Source organism: Vanacampus margaritifer, chromosome 9 (genome assembly GCF_051991255.1).
Source record: "Vanacampus margaritifer isolate UIUO_Vmar chromosome 9, RoL_Vmar_1.0, whole genome shotgun sequence".
In the NCBI taxonomy this organism is placed as follows: domain Eukaryota; kingdom Metazoa; phylum Chordata; class Actinopteri; order Syngnathiformes; family Syngnathidae; genus Vanacampus; species Vanacampus margaritifer.
The window spans coordinates 13,102,856-13,124,891 of record NC_135440.1 but is presented as its reverse complement, the minus strand read 5'-3'; the positions used below and the strand labels follow the sequence as shown (position 1 = coordinate 13,124,891).

Sequence of the window (22,036 nt, the reverse complement as noted above, 5' to 3'; positions counted from 1 at the left end):
TACTTTGTATATAAAGACTCTGTTTTACAACTTCCGTGTCATGCCAGCTAATTCCGCACATTACGTGACAATATCCATGTCAGCAGATACAATTAATTTGCTAAATTGCTAAATTACCAAATGAGCAATGAAGTGAGTATTGTAACTACTGTAAGGTGCATGCTTTTCTGACTGCTTTCCATATGTATTACATGCAATTTGTAGTTGTTGAACTTCTGGCTGAAGCAGAAAGAACAAATCTTTATAGAGGCATTTAATGCTTTTGCTCCACTTTGTGTAGCTTAATTACATTGCTTATCTGTGATACCATTATCAAATACGTTGACATTTTGGTTTACAATTTTGAGGGAGTGTCGTTGTGCCTTGTCTCAGTGGGAGAGGAGTTGTAAAGCTGATCCACTGAGTTACACAGGACAGCATTAGCACTTTAATCTGTGTCATCTACCCGCTATGAAGCTTAAATGTGTGACTAAGATGGAATGCTCATTAAAATGGGCAGTGGTTTTGTAGCATATCATCCATCTGGTTTTACTATCACACAAATTTAAGATCTTCATCTAGTTGAAGATAACAAAACAAAACAAAACACATATTGCTGTGTTGGCGCAGAGCATACATAACTGAATACAAGAACATCAAAACTTAATAAGAGTGTCAAATATTCTTAAGAGCACGACATTATTTATGTCATTGGTTGCAGGAGAACAAAAGTGTTCTATTGGACATTCCAGATGAAACAGGCAAGCATTAGAATGGCCCATAAGGTCATAGGAATTATTGTCCAGGTTAAGTACCAATTCATTTCCTAGACTAAGTTTAGGATTTTGCTGAATCTGAATCCTAAATCAATGAGGATTAATTAATAGCCATTTAAGCATGTTTACTTCAAGAAAATACTTTTTTTAATTGACTGCGCATATCTGACAAGTGTGATAAGTTTGTCGTTTTCTAACCACTAGCAAGATTTGTATGTATCCTCACTTCTCTCCTCCCACCCCTCTCCCTCACATCTCTGACCAAAGTCATGCCCCTCACTGATGTGAGCATACACATTCGTAAAACAAGCCGACAAGCCACGTTCTTAGCTACATTGTTAGCATGACTTATTCATGTTGGAGTGTTGTGGAAAACACTTAGGGCCAAAATGGAGAAAGGAATCTTCCATGTGGCTTGTTTTCCCCACTCAAAGCAATATTTTGACATTTATGGTTTATCAAGCTCAAACAAACTTCCAAGATGCGTTTTGCAGTGATTGACACCAGTACTGAAAAAAAAAGTCGCAACAATAACGTTGTTTAATTTTTCTAGCAAGCTGAATTTTGATTGATTTTCCCTCTTGTGCATATCAATGAGTCATGCAGGACATTACTGTACTCAAAAGCTACAGTACAGTAAATTATACAGTGTGGTACAACATAGCATTAGTCTCACCACAACGAATTGTAGGGACAGTTCTAATTCTCATCCTGTTGCAAATTATCAGAGCTTAGTATTACCACTCAGCGCCTGTAGCTGCGAGATAACGTAGCATGCTCCGCTGGCATGCTAATACATCACCACACTGGGGGACAGGGATAAATGATTTTTTCTATGACTGTTCAGCAGGCAGAGCATTTGAAGGAGGGAATTGAGGGAGATGAAGAAAGGGAGAACAACATGAGTGTTAATGGTGGGCATAAAATAAAGGATGGAAAAAGTGAATAATGTGTGAGAGGGACTAAGAAGATGGGATAAAAAGTGAAAAAAGGATGAGTAAAACGAGATTAGGATAGACTGAATGTTACATAGAGCTTCTTCTATCGGTCTCTCGTCTGTTGATAGTTATTCTTTCACAGTGACTAAGTGGAGTTGTCAATTTACATTTGAATGTGATTATGGAATTACAGTCCTCTATGTTTAGCCATATTGGGCAAGGACAGGATTAATTAGGATTTTTCGCAATGACATGAAAGTAGTGTCAGGAAAAGAAAGAAAGAAAAAATGGTCATCCTTGGTGGAAGTCTGTGCTGTTTTGAATGAGTATTTAGATTCACCCTCCATCCATACATTTACTACTGCTGATCCAAGATCGGGTTGCGGGTTTTAACAGTTTTAGCAGAGAAGGCCAGACTCCCTTCTCCCCAGCCACTTCGTCCAGCTCTTCCGGAGGAATGCCAAGGTGTTCCCAAGCCAGCCGGGAGGCAAAGTCTCTCCAGTGTGTCCTGGGTCAAGCCTGGGTCTGGTGGGACGTGTCCAGACCAGAACACCTCACCAGGGAGACGTCCAGGAAGCATCCTAACCAGATGCCCGAGCCACCTCATCTGGGTCTTCTCAACGCGGAGGAACAGTGACTCTAATCTGAGCCTCTCCTGGATGACCCAACAGCTTCACACTCGGCTGCGAACCACTCCAGTTAAAGTTTGAAATTGTGATGTGATGAAGCCAACAGTAACCATTTGCAAAAATTAGAGATGTGATCCTGAGGCCACCAAACTCCTCGAAGTCCTCAACATCTTGACTTTGCCCAGTAATTCTGTCCATAAAGTTTTTGAAAGCATCGTTTACCAAGGGCAACCTTGGTGGAGTCCAACCCTCAGTGGAAATGAATACGACATACTGCCAGCAATGTGGACCAAACTCTACTCCCAATCACACGCTTTCAGTTCTAAAAAATAGCTTGTCAGTGATGGGACACTGTGACTTACTACTAAAAATTAAAATCAAATTAAAAGCAATGTTTTTCTTTTTCTTTCATTCGTTCTTTCCTTTGATCTTTCTTTATTTCTTTCTTTGTTTACCAAATTACCAAATACCTTTAAAAATCTTGACCAAATATTGGATATTTTGTTTAAAAATAAAATAGAGAGTCAGAGTTCAATAGGAAAATGCTGTTGTGTTTTTTTACCCAAATATTTTGAAAATGGACATTTGATTTTTTTTATTTTAGTACCATGATAATTTTGGTCATGTTATCCTACTATCAGAATCTAATTCTGGCCCATACCTGGTGGTGCGTTTTCAAAACAAATTTGTTTGAAAATGTCACTTCACTACTTTTACTCGTGAAGTACATTTTAGAGCCTGTACTTTTTTTCTTTTACTTGAGTAATTATTTGAATGAGTACTTTTACTGTTGTCAAAGTCATTTTGTATGCAAGTAATTGTACTTTTACTCACGTACAGAATGTCAGTACTTTTCCCATCTCTGTCCAGGTATATAGTAGAAATAAACACATTGTTATTAGTGACAGACTCATCCTGCTGTCTGTCGATTACAGGTCAACTTATTACATCTACAAATGCACAGCATGCTGCTGTCTGGGTAATCGCTAATCCCTCTAAAGACTAGGTTTCTGTCAAAGCTAAATCTGCTGCTCACACACACACACACACACACACACACACACACACACACACACACACACACACTATACATATATATGTATATATATATATATATATATATATATATATATATATATATATATATATATATATATATATACATACATATATATCATGCATTAATACATTACATGTCACATGAGAACACAGAGACTTAGATATGTAGATAGACCGACTTAAAAGACAGGCACATGGTGTAAATACCAGGATTTCATCACAGATAAATCTGTTATTGTCTGGTCGTTAGGAGATTATAAAGCAGTGATTTATAGACACCAACAGATCCAGCCATGTGTCATTAGAGGATGAACACTAGCTTGCATTGTGGTATCAGGACTGGTGTGCTTTAATACTTTAATAGTGATTCAGTAAATCATATGGGTGACAGCTTTTATAGTGTGCTTTCCTTTGTGTTTTTACATCTCATTCTTACTACTCATTTATTCATTCATGGCCATTCTACCAGCATGCTATCCTCTTGCATTTTTTTCCCCCTTTATGGCTTGTGTTACCCATTTTATTTGTGACAAAAATTAAAAATATCACAAGTATTAGAGCATGCATTTGCATTTTAATATTACTACTTGCTCTAGGGTAATTTAATGCCAACTATATACAAGATTTTGCACCACCACAATCTATTCGGTCAGATTTCCCCCCAAAATGTGTTAGCCATTTGCCAGTTAGCATGACTTTCCTGCATTATTGCTTGAGTAGCCAAGGATTATTGGATTATGGATTTATTTGATTTATTTGTATTTATGTATGTCCCATCCATCCATCCATTTTCTTGACCGCTTTTCCTCACAAGGGTCTCGGGGGTGCTGGAGCCTATCCCAGCTGGCTTCGGGCAGGAGGCGGGGTACACCCTGAACTGGTTGCCAGCCAATCGCAGGGCACACAAAGACAAACAACCATACTCACAATCACACCTATGGACAATTTGGAGTGTTCAATTAACCTACCATGCATGTCTTTGGAATGTGGGAGGAAACCGGAGTACCCGGAGAAAACCCACGCAAGCACGGGGAGAACATGCAAACTCCACCCAGGAAGGCCGAAGCCGGACTCGATCTTACGTCCTCTGCACTGGGAGGCGGACGTGCTAACCAGTCAGCCACCGTGCCGCCTATTTATGTATGTATTTATGCAATTGTTAATTCTGTACAGTTATGAGTTATATATATAAACCTCTCATAATTCATGGTTAATGGGAGTCAGCACACACCTGCCATCATTAAAAGTGATCTGATTAACTCTAAATAAAGTTCACATGTTCTAGTAGACTTTTCTTGACTTTTTTTAATTTGCTTTCGAGCATAAGCCTGAAACGTTTTTGCTCACACTGACTTGTATTTAGAATTGTTCATATTTCCTTCTACTTTGACGAAGGTCCCAGTACCATCTTGAGAAAAACAACCCAAAAGTGACGCTGCCATCTCCATGATGTTGTGGTCTTCTGTTCATTAGCAGTGTTGTGTTTTTGCCACACAGACATGACGATGGCGGTCTTCACTGTATTCTATGGTACTGTATATGTAATGCTTTGGAAATATTTTATTAACATAATGTTTTATATTATCCTTCTATTGATTAACACCTTGAACCTTTACAGATTTTTCTAATGCTGTGGAAGCTGTCTCTGGACTATAGCTTGTGCTCTAAAGCCCTGTCCAGACGGAAGCAAAGCCAGCTTTGTTCCTCAAACAAATCTCGTACACACAGAACCATTTTAAGACTTGTGTGTCCAAAAGAAGACGCTGAGGACGTTAAACGGCTGTAATGTATATGCCAAATCTGGAGTGATGCTATAGCGCAGCCACAGGGAGTTAAGGGAAAGCGTAGAAGAAGAATCAGTGAAGAAGACGAACACTTTTTTTCTAACTTTATTGCAATCTACAGAACAAACATGGCTTTGCATGTATCAAAACAACATGAAAAAGCCAAACACAGGAAGAGTGACAATGGCGTAGTACAACACCGCGTGTTGAACGTGGGAATAAAGAACCAAAATACTTTGCTGTAAAAGCATAAGCAAGCTAAGGAGGCTGCGCAAAACGACTACGACACGGCTATCCGCCATTGTTGTTGACAGACTGACGGTTCGCGTGCAGTCACACGAAAATTGGCTTATACGTCATCAATCTGCGACAATGCGTCGTCATCGAGCTGCGACCATTACATCATCACTGGAAGAGTATCCTGCATATGGTGTCCAGACGGACGCGCCATTGTGTGGACGAACGGCCCAAATGGTAAGAAACTTGTGAGGATACATTGAAACTGGCTTTCGTGTGGACAGGGCCTAAGATGTGGCTACAAAAGTGTCAGGAAAAGCCTACTATAATATCAAAACTTTAGTTGGGGTTTATCAGAGACACTTAAATCAAAGGTCATCAACTCTGGTCCCCAAGGGCCCCTTCCGTTCCCTAACACACCTGATTCAAACTCATCTGCAAGCTCTGCAGAAGCCTGATAACGATCCTGGTCATTTGAATCAGGTGTGCTAAAACAAGTTACCCTCCAGGATTGGAGTTTGTGATCCCTGCTTTAAATAGTGGCGCATGTGCTGACTAGGGATGTTCAATACCACTTTTTTTTTTAGACCGATACTGATACTGATACTCAAATCTTCAGTACTCACCACTACTGATACCAAGTGGCGACACCATTAGCACTTATGATACATACAATTTCCCAAAAAACAATGACAGATTTTTTTTTAAAGACCTATATATCCCAATAGCAAATTTTCTTAAAATTGCTTGAATTGCAATTCTATTTTTTCAATTTGCTCATAAAAGTCATTTTGCATAGAGGGCACAATAAACTGATTTTTTAAAAAAAAAATATAAAACGAAACAAACAATCCAGTAGCCAGGGAAAAAAAGTGCCAATTATCCAAATTTGTGGTTGTACAACTTCTTTTTAAGGAATATAGCGAAGTGCAAATAATTCAATTCAATACAACACCGTATCAAGTAATTTAGTAATATTTACCATGTTAAGAATTCCTCAAGCTGTTTAGTGTGTGATGTTTAATTATATCTTGTTTTGAAATCCATGCTTTTAATTTGGAAGGCTGCTCTGTATTTCCGTTTCCTGTTTCACGTTCTTCGTTCGTCATACATTTCATAGCAGTGCAATAGTCAATGACGATATACTATATATTATACAAAGAGCTGTCTGTGCTTCGGAACTTATTACATTGTTGAGTACAACTGAAGACTCGTGTGTTCCCTTACCCCCCTGTAGCGGTCAATAAATGCAAAATAACCATTTCAGCCTTTAGTTCCTGATACCAGTATTGATGTATGTTGCGAGTACCAATACTGGGAAATGTGTCTTGGTATCATCACGATACCGATACCTGGTATCGGTACTAGCCCATCCCTAGTTGCTGACTCACATTTAGGATTAGTTTGAATGTGATGGTTATTTCTGAACACATCCACAAATCCCATTATGAGGGTGTGCACACATATGCCACATTATGTGAGCTTTTGACTTCTTCCCAAGTGTGGGCGGTGAGGTGGCTAGTGTTAGCACCCTGAGTCAACTTGTCCTCTGCCCTATGCCAACATGTGGGGGTAGCTTTTATCAACCTTCAGCTGCTGTTGATATAGTCGCAGAGGAGACACGGTATCTCCTTTTTCTGGATTATGTTATGAGTTTGGAATGTGGAACAACACTTGCGCAGTACAAGCTGCCCTTGACACTCAATTGACAGGAGCTCCCATTTACAAATATTGATTTTCCTGGTTCGGTACAAGTTGGGGAAAGAAGATGAAATAAGCAAAAGCAATATCTATTTTCCTACATATTTTTGTTCATGAAAGCTTGACATTGAGTGCTTCCGTCACCAATCAATTTTCTATCTACCATTTGTTCTCAACGGGCACAGGTGAGCTGGAGCCTGTCTTAGCTGACTTTTGGGGGAGAAGCGCTGTACACCCAGGATTGGAGTCATTCGCAGCATTAAATGCTTCTTGTTAATTTCTACTTTTTGCAGTCCAGAAACCAAAAAATCAAGAAAAAAATAAGATATCACACAAAGTAAAAATATTACTCTCAATATGTTTTTTTTCCCTTTTATGCTAACATCATGTTTGTGTTACTTTGTTAATTCCTATTTCAAATTAGATCTGAAAACAGGTGCTATAGTTTGATATGGTTCCACAAATACAATTTCTAACCGATGTCTTGTGACTGCTGACACTGTTTTCATTTGGTATTGCAGTGAGCTCGTTCAGATCCAGCTAGCAGATTCGAGTCGTGCGTTAAGGAGTGTGTGTTGTGTTGTTGTATGTTTGCCATGGTCAAGGTACTGATCCTTCTGCAGATTAATCGAAAACAGGGCTTTATGGTTGAATAGTATTGAATCAGATTCTGTTTTGTTAGAGATATTTTTTTAATACTACTTACCTGGGAATAGGGTGTTGAATAATATTGCAACACTAACTCGCCATATCAGACTTCTCCGTGTGAAAAGGACTGTTTTCATTTTTTGTAAATGCATTCCGACAACCCTGCAATGTGGTTTTACACTCATATCACAATGTGGAATTTATGTATTCAACCAACGGGACTTGGTCTTCTCTCGCCTTTGAATACCAAACTTGTTTTCTTTTACACACTGTTTTTTTTCCATTCATCCTCTTTTAATATCTTGCTCTTTCACACATTTTTGCATAAAGAGTTCTGCTCTTTATTGTTAGTGCCAGCAATTCTTTTCAAGTATAATAAAAAAACTCCAATGAATTGTACCACACAGACCTTTGATTGGCTACTTCTCAAGGCAGGTTGTGTCTGTGTTTATTACAACACTAGCATGAAAAACGTGGCGTTCGTAACATTCAAAGTTAGCCATTTAATCAAACATTACCACTCCTAATGTTGATATTAATTACTTTCAGTATAGTAATAGCATTTAATAGTAATACCAGGTATCGTATCGGGACGATACCAGGCCTTATTTCAAGGTATCGGTTCTTGCAATGGCCCACTTGACTGCTTACGAGGTGAGTACTGGAATCAGTCTGGAAAAAATTGTTATCGAGCAACCCTACTACAGTCACAATAATGTTATTATTAATGAAAGAAAACTTAACATAATAATGCTTACAGAAAAATAATATTTACAGCAAAAAGAGATTAGTGCTTATGCACCGAACAACAGCTCAGAGTGCCCACCCTTTCTGGAGTCCTTGGAGGGTGTGCTGGAGAGCGCTCCCTCTCGGGACTCCCTCGTTCTGCTGGGGGACTTCAACGCTCAGGTGGGCAATAACAGTAAGACCTGGAGGGGCGTGATTGGGAGAACGGCCCCCTAGAAGACTGGTAAGGGATGCCGTCAAGCTGAAGAAGGAGTTCTATCGAGCCTTTTTGGCCTGTGGGACTCCGATGGCAGCTGACAGGTACCTGATGGAAAAGCGGAATGCAGCTTCGGCGGTCGCTGAGGCAAAAACTCGGACATGGGAGGAGTTCGGTGAGGCCATGGAAAACGACTTTAGGACGGCTTCGAAGAAATTCTGGTCCACTATCGTCTCAGGAGAGGAAAGCAGTGCATCATTAACACTGTGTATAGCGGAGATGCTACTGGCCTCAACTTGGGACGTTGTGACTTGGTGGAGAGAATACTTCGAAGACCTACTCAATTCCACCGACACATCTTTTGGTCTGGGACTCTGAGGTGGGCTCCCCTATCTCTAGGGTTGAAGTCACTGAGGTGGTTGGAAAGCTCCTCGGTGGCAAGGCCCCGGGGATGGATGAGTTCTACCCGGACTTCCTAAACTCCCTGGATGTTGTGGGGCTGTCGTGGTTGACACGCCTCTACAACATCGCATGGACATTGGGGACAGTACCTCTGGATTAGCAGACCTGGGTGGTGGTCCCCCTTTTATAAGAAGGGGGACTGGAGGGTGTGTTCCAACTATAGAGGGATCACACTCCTCAGCCTCCTAGAGAGGAGGTTCCGTCGGGAAGTCAAATCTCGGATTCAGGAGGAGCAGTGTGGTTTTCATCCTGGCCGTGGAACAGTGGACTAGCCCTAGACCCTCGGCAGGATCCTCGAGGGTGCATGGGAGTTTGCCCAACCAGTCCACATGTGCTTTGACCGTGTCCCTCGGGGAGTCCTGTCGGGGGTGCTTCGGGAGTACGGGGTGCCGAGCCCCCTGATACGGGCTGTTCGGTCCCTATACGACCAATGTCAGTTTGGTCCGCATTGCCGGCAGTAAGTCGAATTCCTTTCCAGTGAAAGTTGGACTCTGCCAAGGTTGCCCTTTGTCACCGATTCTGTTCATAACTTTTATGAACAGAATTTCTAGGCGCAACCGAGGCGTTGAGGGGGGTCCAGTTTGGTGGCCTCAACATTGCATCTCTGCTTTTTGCAGATGATGTGGTGCTGTTGGCTTCTTCAAGCCGTGAACTTCAACCCACACTGGAGCAGTCCGCATCTGTGTGTGAAGCATTTGGGATGAAGATCAGCACCTCCAAATCCGAGACCATGGTCCTCAGTCGGAAAAGGGTGGAGTGCCCTCTCCGGGTCAGGGATGAGATCCTGCCCCAAGTGAAGGAGTTTAAGTATCTTGGGGTCTTGTTCACGAGTGAGGGTAGGTTGGAGCGGGAGATCGACATGCGGATCGGTGCAGCGTCTGCAGTGATGCAGACTCTGTATCGGTCCGTTGTGGTGAAGAAGGAGCTGAGTCGAAAGGTAAAGCTCTCGATTTACCGGTCGATCTACGTTCCCAGACTCACCTATGATCACGAGCTGTGGGTCGTGACCGAAAGAACAGGATCCCGGATACAAGCTTGGACACCTCCCTGGAGAGGTGTCCCGGACATGTCCCACCGGCGAGAGGCCCCGAGGACGACCTAGGACACGCTGGAGAGACTATGTCTCTCGGCTGTCCTGGGAACGCCTTAGGATCCCGTCGGAGGAGCTGGTTGAAGTGGCTGGGGAGAGAGAAGTTTGGGCTTCGATGCTAAAGCTGCTGCCCCCGTGACCCGACCCCAGATAAGGGGTAGATGATGGATGGATGGATGGATGGATAATCACACATCATTTGGTTGACATGTTTGTCTTTTAATCTTTGTACATTTGCTATGGCTCCAATCATCAAATAAAATCAAGTCATGTAAAAAAGAAAAACTAAAATCATGGGGTCAGATTATGCCCGAGACAAAGAAACGTATCCCATGAGACAATCTGCCTTGACACGATTTTCCAGTCTAGTGCGAGTCATAATCTGACTGGCTGGAAATGGGATGAATAAACCCAAGTAAGTGCCTAGCTCTAAATAATGTAGGAGAGGCATGCTGCAATACAACTGGATACAGGACACATTACTGCATGGTTCATATGCAGCACATGATGGTTCAGTAGGGGCATTTGTGAAACGTACATTCGACTGAAAACTGTTTTTGACTAAGCAGTTTATTTGAGCTGTGTAAATGTGCGTTATTGCTACATGCAATCACTTTTATTATGGACATTTTAGTCAACTTGTATTTCGATTGGAACAATGACACTATTATTTTGAAAAAAAGTCTCTCTATATACTTTGTAATATGAGGCTAGAACATAAAACTAAGGCATCTTTTGTTGTAAATCATGTGCTGGGATGCCGCTGAATAAGGACTAGTTCTGTCTCGGTCCTATCAAAATGTGTTAAATTAAAATGCATAAGCTATTAGCCCCTCTTTGCCTTGTTTCCAGCAGTGGCTCACAAGGTCACATTCATAGTTACTTCTTTATGTCATGCCTCATTAAAATGAGATTTGCATGTCAACTGGTTGTGACTCATGGGCACTGTCCAGCCCACACGCGATGTTGTTTGGTGTTCTGGAAGCCTAACCTTTCGATGCTGAATCATAGCGGATTCAAATTGGTTTCCTGACAAGGTCAAGGATTCATCTTCCACTGAGAAATGAGCTGAGTAAGCCTGAGTCATGCTCTAAATTATGCATTATCCTGCACATTGTGACAGACAGGCAGGGTTAACCAGATAGCTGTCAAAAACTAGATTTAGAAATGATCTTGTAATCCTTTGGTGTGGTATCACTAAATCCAGAATATTGTGTTAAACTATGCAAAATAAAAACAGGCTTACTCTAGTTAAAAAAATCCAAAGCAAAAGTTGGAAACCAACCAAAAGTTTTAAAGCTAATTATTTAACCTGCAAATGTTGAATCAAGACAATTGGACTCTTCTTGTTTATTGAAGATATTTCATCTTTAACGCAAAAGTCATTTTTAATAGACTTGACACCGATCTGCTGGAGAGACTATGTCTCTCGGCTGTCCTGGGAACGCCTTGGGGTCCCGTCGGATGAGCTGGCTGAAGTGACTGGGGAGAGGGAAGTCTGGGCTTCCCTGCTAAAGCTGCTGCCCCCGCGACCCGACCCCGGATAAGCGGAAGAAGACGGACGGACGGACACCGATCTGATCGACTGGATTGGATCCGTCAATATTTTTTATGCAGCTTGTGTGAGCAGCCGTAATGTCTTTAATTCAAAGATCCATAAGTGATCAGCTCAGCGAAATAAAGCCCTTTTCGCACTGCATTTAGCAGGGCACATTCATTGTGTATGTGGTGAGGGGAAGGGACCACAAAATGGAGTGTTGCTGGGTAGTACGAAGAAGCAGAGCAAGAGGACTTCAGCCACAGCGGCATTGAAGAATTGGAAAATGTTACAATTGAGAGCGGCAACGTCGTGAGAGGAGTTGGTGTAGTGATATCGTGTTAATTTGGCGGATCTATTCACAAGCAACAGCATTAAACTATCCAAGTTGCCATTGAAGCATTCATTTTTCTCTGCTCTCTTGTGTTCTTCTCTTTTTTTTAAATGAGCAGTAGGGCTTTCTTTTGCAACATCTTGTTGAGCTGCGGTCTAACAAGCGGCAAAATCTCAGTTTGTACTTCTTGGTAGGTTACGACATAAGCACTTCCAAATATGGGCACACTCTTAACTCATTCACTCCTAGCCAATTTCACTGAAGCAACTGGATTTTGACTGATTTTGCAAGGCCCACAGAATATTGTGTTCTATTGCTATAAAAAAAAATGGAACCTACCCAAAGAAAGATTAGAGTCTCTTCTTTCATTAGGAAAAAAAAGGACATTTGTATCTGTTTCCGTTTTGCAAAATGGCAAAATAGAGCTTGTTACAACATGGCCCTGGCTGATCTCTTATACTCCGCTGCCACCTGCTGGCCATTTTTTGTACCATTGCTTTAAGCGACCTCTTCAGGTCAGAAGCTGCATCGAAGCCTTCTGTAGCATAATTTTTTTTATTGGGAGTGAAGGATTAAGTATTAAAAAAATATTTATACGTTTTTGGGTTTGAATGAGCAATGTTTTCATGCGACTCTCATTTCTCTCTGAGGGAGTACAGTGTGAAAAGGGGTTAAGCGATTATAGCTGCAATTTTGAATTTTAGCCTGAATATGTAACTGTTGTAATAACTTTCATTGCTGCTGCTACTTGATTCCAGTACTGATTGCCTTCGTGGGACGATACTGCAAAAACTGTGCCTCAAATGGCTGAAGTATCAACCGTATCGATATTTAAAGTTTGGCAATCGATATTAGTGGTATCAGCTTAAGCGGTATTGATCCCCCTTGCCACTTCAGCAGACGTAACGACCGCCTCGTCACTGTCACAGTATATTATGGACAGATGGCAGACATAACATCTTATCCTTGAGACTTTGGCACTTTTGCTTGACTTTGTATCACAGGACTGCAGAACATTACTGACTAGAACGTTCACATTTTCATCTAGGATATCGCCGCTATCTGGCATTTATAGTTGGCTTATTGGCAGTTCTGTTGTTAACCTTGCAAAAGCAAACATTTTGGACCGTCTAATTAGATTGCACAGGTGGCCATAAAGGTGTGATCAGTGAGTCTACGTGTATTTGATGCACACTTCTCTCTTCCGGCTGCCAGTTGAGTTTGTTGTAGTCTCAGTTGAGTCCCTGCCAGATGCTTCGTTAGATCCCCGATGCTCTTATCTGTTTGCTGTAATGAAAGCTGCTGACACAATAAACTGTGGCCAGAGACCTATATAGACCAAGCACACATCAGCTGCGCACCCACCAACAGAATCTGTTTGTTTCGCCGTAATGTATTCCCACTTGTATAACCACCACTGTAGCTCTTTATCACGTTCTCTGACTTCATTTTTCTGTCTGATTCTCTCAATGACAAGCAAGAATGATGCGGCGCCAAAACAAACACGGAGAGAGACAAGTCGGCCCACCTGAATAAGTTCACCAACAGTTCACTTGTCGCCACATTGACAGAAATGATGTCAGACAGAAATGCAAATTTGACAGTGACAGCAAGAGTTAGCAGACGCAGATATTAAACATTACTCGTCAACAAAAAAACTTCAAGTACTAATTTGCATTCTCTTGAAAGGGTAACTTCTGACTTTTTGACAAGCGTCTGTATAATTCTTGCCTCAGAGAAACTTCTATCTGTTAGAGTGAATAGATGCAGTCCCTTTGTGCTGACTCATCTGTCTCAGGAGCTTCTAAAGAATCTAATAATATTCTACATGGCCTTAAAAATAGAGGGAAAATAAATAATTTGATGAAACTTACTGGTTTCATTGTTTTATCCCTGTGTGGCTAAGACTGAATCTGGACAAAATCCGAGTGCCTGCAAAGTCCTCTTGTAATGTCCTTGTGAAAAATCCATTACTCCATCAAGGTTGATGGTTCACCGTGGCCATATTTTACATTGTGGACAGCACTTAATCCTGTTGGCTGTCAGACTTTTTCATAGCTGAGATGTGGAAGAAATACATGTTGTCCTTGTTCATGTGGGTTAAGTTTTCTGGTGGACCTCAAGTATGCAAGACAGTCTCCTTCCCTCTCCCCTGTTCAATGGGTCTCATTTTCTACAATGGTTTAATGCACAAGCATGATGATGAAGTGGTTTGCACTATCACACCATGGCAGAAAGGGCCCACAGTGGATATAAAAAGTCTGCACAGCCCTGACTTAGACCCCATTTTCAATTTGCGGTGTTTTTTTGTGCATAGTTTTAAGGAGAGAAAAAAAGAAACATTGTCACATTGTATAGATGTTTGCCTGTACCCAAAAAAACTGTACTTTCATTCCAATATAATATCTAATATCTAATATTACAAATGTATATTTATTAATGTGGTGGTTTTGACAATTCCCCAATAACATACTCAGATACCAAGAATCATGACGGCGTGAGCGGAATGGGTTGGGCAGAGTGGCGAGGAACAAGCATAGGCACGGAACGGCCATAAATAAAAACAAACTCGATATGCCAGTGCACTGTAACAGACATGCCTGCCATGTTTTTGTCAACACCAAAAATGTGCTATCAAGAAATAGCATTTGAGCAAAAACCATAAAAAACTGTTTTACCTGTGAAAGGTTTTTGAGCTTGAATACCAGTACATTGGGGGACCATATAATACAAATACAGGAAGAAAAAAAACAAAAAAACTTTTGCATGGCGACTTTCAAGGTGTGTATGCAATTGTATACAAATGTACAGTTCAAATTGGTAGTCAGTGTTAGTAGAAAACCTTTTAAGACTCCTACTCGAACGTAAAGAAATGTCCGAAAAAGCCTACTAGAGCTGCTGGAATGTATTTAGGAGTTATGAGAGGCATTTTCAATGATGGCGGGTGTGTGCTGACTCACGGTTAGGCTCTAACTTCACTCTGACCATAAACTAAGTCAAATATGATCTTTTCTAACATTGTCTAACCCCATTTCTCTAACCCTAATGTAATTTTTACTGTTTCTGCTGTTGTTTCTGCTCGGTACAAACATAGCAAAATTTAGCCATGTACCCACTTCTAATCACTCGGTAAAGGAGAAAATTGCTGCTGTACAGTACTGTATACCCAGTTTTGCCAGGGACACAGTTGTTATTATTATTATTATTGTTAACATAATTTTTTTTTAATATTATTTTTCTATGCTCTCCAACAGGCAAGAAAAAAATAAATATAATGCTGCCTCTGCTAGCTGGGCAAAAATGTCATACTTGTCTATTGTTTGTGTTTTTTCTTTTAACGCAATGAAATGGGAAGTTAAATAAAAAAAGAAGAGGCTTTTTGCTCAACAATCAGCCTGTAGTATGCACAGGTAGGTAAAGGTGTGCTCACTGTCTCACTGTCATGCAAAGCAAATTTACAAATTTAATTTGATCCTTGTGGGAGCTTGCTGCTTGAAAGGTTTCCGGTCTTCAACTAGGCTATAGGAGATGATGAGTCATTTGTTTTGTTTCAATTTTGCATTACCTTTCTCATCTCAAATTACCAAATGCACTTTACATGAACCAGTGTTGTTGGAGCTGACTGTGACATCTCTTGTCCCTTAATGTACGCAACTTATTTGCATTTGTTGCATTTGTTCACTCGAGTAGAGCAGGTACTTTCCCCCCAGTGAATACCAATGGATAAGTAAGGATGAGATTGTGCTTGTTTTTCCAATGTCAACGCCAACTTGTTTGCATCCCTCAAAGTCCGCCTGTCCGTGTCCATGTAAGCAGTGTATCTGCTGCTGCATCTGTGTTTGTTTATCCGCATGCACGTGTTTTGTTGTCTCTGTGTAGACATTTACAATCACACACCCGTTGTGTGTAAGTGCAACCCCCCTCAAAAAGTGTTATTTTATACACATTCTGCACTTTGATGCAGCTGAATTTACTTTCAATTCCTCAGCCCACCCATCCAGGACGGGAGTCATTGTCTCCAACTTGAGAGCCGTATAAAACACACTTTCTCAAGGGGCGGGGTGGGGTGGGTGGGTGTATGTTTTGAAATCCAAGCGTTCTTATCTCATGCACTATTAAGCAAGGCATTGGGGTATGTGGGTAACGTGGTTTAGAGCCCGTCTGTCACAGCCTCGGGGTTGGTTGCTTCAAGCGCTGACAGCTACACACGCACACACAAATGCGCTTTCTCACATGTCTGAAAGCATGCATATGCGCAAGCACACACAAAAAGACTCTAACACACATGCTTGCACACCTATTTCTCTCATTTGCCCATTAACCCACGCAAACATTTGCGCTGCCTCAGGGCGCTATTACCCGCATCCACTCTAGTTTTGGCGCAGGTCAAAGGGGTCAACTGAAAGCCTCACTTGCAGCTTTATATGACTTATATGTGTTTCCACATTTGCCCTCTATTCCACTTTGACTTGAGGGCAAAATACGAACCAGTGCTATTAACCATCTGTAATAGCAACACAAAGTAATAAGAACAATCTTTTTGTTGTTGTTGTTTCTTCTACTTCAGTTTATTCAAACCACGTAAGATGAATAAGAAAAATTTAATTGGGGGAAACAACACCCAAGGCTCCCTGCTCTGGATAGTTACTCATTACATGATTTTTTTTTTTCACTTTACACTTTTCATTTAAAAAATGCAGGCCATTCATCCCCAGCCAAAGCTGCCTTCAGGGAAATTTGTGTTTTTAATACTCAAAATATGCAAATACTTAATCTTCATTTAGATTTTTTTAATGCTTTTTGACAGCTCACTTGATAGATTGTTTTTTTTTTCAATTGCTTTTGCAGTGTGTGCAAATACATGGGTCTCTAGAATTCCTGACTACCCATCAATTTAGACATTACGCTACCAAGTAAATGTTGGTAGATCTGCACATTTCTGGAAATAGACCAAGCTATTCTAAATTCTGCTGACCAGTGGCACAAATGGGGCTGATTTATATAAGATGCCCAAATTACGGCCTGTGGGCCATTTGCAGCCCACCATTCATTTTTAGAGGCCAGGTGCATATTCTAAAAATAACATTTGACAGGTAAATTACTCGTGACTACTCTTCGGGCCAATTAGTGGAGTCCTGAGTTCAAAGCAAACATGGTGAAGTGGCATTTAGCTGTTGTGCTTCACACAAATGGAATAAACTACCAACAGAAATGAAGTCAGCCCTGAGTGACAATGCTTTTAAATCCGGATTAAAAACATTGCCCCCCCCCACCCCCATACCTTTAAATAAAAAATATAAATAAATCAATTTTAGCATTTTAGTAACTTAAGGCATCTACTTAAAATTATTTACTTCTAAATGTTTTTAAAGTCTTATGTTAATGTTTTTAATTTTGTTAATATACACTCTTTTTTTCTGTCTGTTTCTGAATGTTGTTGCTTTTTAAAATGCTTTTAGATGTGCCTGTGCCAAGTGTATGAAATGTGTTATACAAATAAAGCTGCCTTGCCTTACTTACAGTACTACTATTTTTTTTAGAGCTCATAAATTACCTAGAAAAACCTAGTTAGCTTTCTTAAAAAAAAAACGGTCAGCTTTTTGCCTCATCACCTTTGACAGAAAGCGCTAACTATCATATATAAACAATATATAATTGCTTGATAGATTGTTTTAACGTGTTAAAAAAAAGTGTGGAAATAAGTTTGGACACTTAGCTTTGTCTCAGCATCAACTTATGATAACCGATTGAAAAAGGTTGTTGGCATGGAAGACGGGGTGTTTTTGTTAGCCGAGGTGCCCGCTGGTGAGCCACATGCCATGACAAGTGTAATTCGACAGCTTGGTGATGAAGTGCTGTCTCAATAAGTGAAAATGCAATTAATGCTTTTACTGTGTTATGGGTGCTCGATATCTTCTTCATGATTTGAAGCCGGGACCCTAGTCTGCTCTGCTTAGTCCCACAACGGCGCAAATGCACATTTCTAACTGCACCCATCTACAAAAATGCCAAAAGAAAGAAAAGTCCCCCCATGCGCACAGTTAGACTACACGGGAATAGGATCCATTCTCTCTAAATACAGCTCTCGCTAGCTCGCTATGCAAAAGTAACTAAAAGTGCATGGCCTGCGGTTGTGTTTTTGGTACCGTTGGTTTGCATGCTGTCACAATGACAACTTTGCGGAGAGATGCAGAATGGACTTTCTCCTTTTGGTGAGGCTGGATTTTTGTGTTCCAATCATCACTTACCATTGTAAACATTTAGACCTGCTGAAGATGTCTGTACATAATAGGCCATACAGGACAGATTTTGTTTTCCATTTAACACAAACTCAAGTGAAAACGTAGTGATATTCCACTAGCGGTGAAGACTGCTGGTAAGTGTCCTCTGTGCAGTGACTAAAAAGGCTTACACACTGGATTAGTGGCCCCCTTGTGGTTGACACTGTACAGAACTTGGCAAGATGGATGTAGATGCAGGAAAAGTACCACCTGCCGGGTTCACCGCTGGTTATTCTTCAGCCTGCCGACTGCAGTTTTCAACTCGCTTTGTGTAGCCTGCATGTCATCAAGGGCGTTTTTGAGCCGAGTCTGTGCATACTTCTCATGCCAATGAGTGAGTTAACAGATAACGACAGACTGCATGAAGTGCAAAGTGAGCAGAAGACTACTACTGGGGACTCTCACTACATTTGCCAACAGAATGTTGCCTTGGCAAAGAAACTGTTCTCTGTGCACAGCTAGTGATATCGCTGATAAAGTGTGTGTATGTGTGTTTCGCAGTTTGTTCTGAGCAAGTTTTGTCTGAGGAACGGAGGCCTGCCATGACGATGTCTAAATGACAGTTATGAACATTCACCTTATTTATCAATAGTGTAATGCCTGCTGCCGAATATAGCAATTTCATGTTGACATTAGAGAGCTTTTGCATTGAGATCTGATCGCAACATTTCAATTGAACACATCTGACACGTGAATTTCCTCAAAGCAAATACACTTATCCCCAAACAGTGTGAGAAGGTGAATCAAATCTCCTCACTCCAAAGTGGCTTTATCAACAAAGCTATTTGTGAACTGGAGCGAGATGAAAAGTTGAAAGTAGCAACGGGGGGGAAAAGTTGAAAGTTTACCAGAATGGGAGTTTGGGATCAAGGCCCAGCTTGCTGACTATCATCTGACCCAAGTCCAGCTCGAAAAAAGAAAAAGGAAAAAGACAGATATTACAGACACCAGTTTCAAGTTCATATGAGGTACTTCAGAGGCAGGGAAAACTGTGGGCAGGAAGGGAGTATTACTGAGGTGATGAGTCATAACGACTTGAATCACTCCCTCTGTGTGTTTGTATCCAGCCCTTCTGTACACTTTGTAAAAAGAAAGAAAGGCATACTTTAAATGACAAAAATGTGAGAAAAGGAGTCAAGATGACTGCTGCAATTACAGTTCTCTGTGGCTTTAATTAACCACCTTCCTGCCTCATCATAATTCCATAATAGCATCACAAACTATTTTTATATGACCTGACAATCCTGCCTATTGAATTAATTAAGCCCACAGTTGCAATCACAGCCAATTTTTCAAGTTTCGGGATGCCCCGAGGCTGCTTTTTACATGGAGTTTTTTTTTTCTTCTTCTAAATTTGGGATGAGCAGACCTAATTAGAGGTTGAATTTGGTTGCTTTGCATTGGCAGCACAAGTGAGCTCACATTCAAGCCTAAAGCATACAAGCAGCCTTTTTTGGTTTCCTCGCAGAATTAGGTTTATACTATCACAAGTGTTGCAAAACAGCTCATAGCTCAGCATGTTTTTCCGGTCACACCTCTTGTGATGCAATTAGAACTGAGATCAAGATTAATAATTGGGGCTTTCTTGTACTTTACATGTTCATTGGTGTCAAAGACTTAAGACTTAGTTATGTTAATATTAGGACCAAGCAGAAAAATTCTAATTACCGGTATTCAAATTATTACTTTGTAATTAAAATTGCCTTACAGTCAGCCACAATAATAATCCTAACTAGATTACAGCAAAATCCCTTGAATGAGACACAATTTTTCCCCCCATATAAAAAGATACAAAGTCATCCCTCCGTACTATTCATGGATTAATTACCCCCCCCCCCCCAAAAAAAAAAAAGCAAAAAATGTTTATACACATTTAGTGGTACCTAGATCTTTTAGAAAAAGCGTTCTTACATTTATCCATCTATTTTCTTAATGTCAAATGTTATAAATTTATGGACGTACGTTGTTTCCACAAATTGGTCGTGTGTACACTGTGAGCAAAACTAGTCAAGCTAAAAGTTGCTACTATTTATGCTATCAATGACATAGCATTCAGAAAGGGGTGAGTCCAATTTCAAAATAAAAGTATTTCCAAATGCAGTAATACGCTGACAGTAGTGCCTTGGTCACTTTTACTTCCAAGTTGTTCCCGGAGCATGTCTAGGCGTGACCGCTGATTTGACTTTCCTTTTGAGTCACTCTGGTTGCGGTGGCAAACTTTTGCCAATAACGTCAACAACACAACTTCTTCCTGGAATCATCATCCACTACTTCCTCAACTCAGTACCGCTCCTTTATTTCCTGTCTTTCATGATTAGACAAACTAATTAATCCAGGTGGGCCTGACCTCAGTAACCACGACGACAATGGCCAGACACACCTGGATTAATCAGTTTGTCCAATCATGAAAGTCAGGAAATGAAAGAGTGGTACTGAGTTCAGGAAATAGTGGATTTGTGCAAAGAGTTCATTAACGATGGTAAAAAAAAATAAAAAAAAAACTACCTAATTACGCTGACATTGTATTATAAGGCGCCTGTTGCCAGCAATCAGCGCTAGCTCCAGCATTAGCATCTCCAGCATTAGCGGCTAGCTGCTAGCTAACCTCTAAGCATGCAAGACGGTGAGAGCCGTCAGAATACTTTTTCCAGGGCAGTTTAATAAACAAAAACAACTTTGCACACATTGATGCTGACAGCCACAGTCGGATCACTTTTTAACAAACCAGGCTCACTTAAATGTGCTGTTTAAGCCGGCAAAATCACTACCAATGTCCTTTTGTTTCATCGATCAAAATTTATGGTGGAAGATTTATCTAAAATCTCAGTTGTTTTTTAATTCAGAAAATGAGGCAATATTAGCAGTAAACAACAAGATTGTTTCACTTTTATTGGAGAATAAATGACAAGCCTTTTTCATATCCCCAAATGAATTATCAATTAATTGTCAAAAATATGAGAGCCAATTCAAATAAATTATTGTCATTTTTGGACTCAGCCCATAGTGAGTCAAATCATTCAAATGTCCTTGACACTCAAAAAAAAAAATGTTGGCCAGTATAATAAAGGATGCCAGCAAATCAAGGGACCATATTATGCACAAAGAGAAAGAACAGATTTTTATGGGTGCTTTTTGGGTGGCGTATTCTACATGGGATTTTACAGTAGTTAATTTTTCTTTTAATTACAGTGCTTCATTTTTTATACCGACTCATACAGTACTGAGGAAATGCTTGACCAACACTACAGCTTTTTTCCTTTTTTTTATGATTTGCCTCGCGACACGTTGCTTTCTACTTATAAAAGATCTGCATTGCCAAAAGCTAAAGGCCTGAAGTTTGGCTCATTACTGATCCGAGTTATCCTCGGGCCTTGCTTTAGTCCAGCAGGCTTTTATGAGGGTATTTTTTCTCTGACTCACGAGCACAGCTGAGCAGGGAAATCCGTCTCTCTTCACGGTCTAGTTAGGATGACTGATGCAAATATGTTGCTGCTGAGTCCAGACACTGACACCATCGTAAAAATGACCCACATACTGTGTGTCTGTGTCTGTGTGTGCGTATAAGAGAGAGTGAGGCACAAAGAGATTCAAATAGCCACCAATCTTCTTTTTTTTTACAAGTATGGAGTCATTCTTTG

General features: G+C 40.6%; 1 long non-coding RNA gene across 3 annotated transcripts in view; it reads left to right on the top strand.

Moving 5' to 3' along the window:
* The window catches only part of LOC144057529 (uncharacterized), a 105,769-nt gene that overhangs the window by 25,579 nt on the left and 58,154 nt on the right, over positions 1-22,036 (top strand). The gene's annotated exons all lie outside the window — the stretch shown is intronic.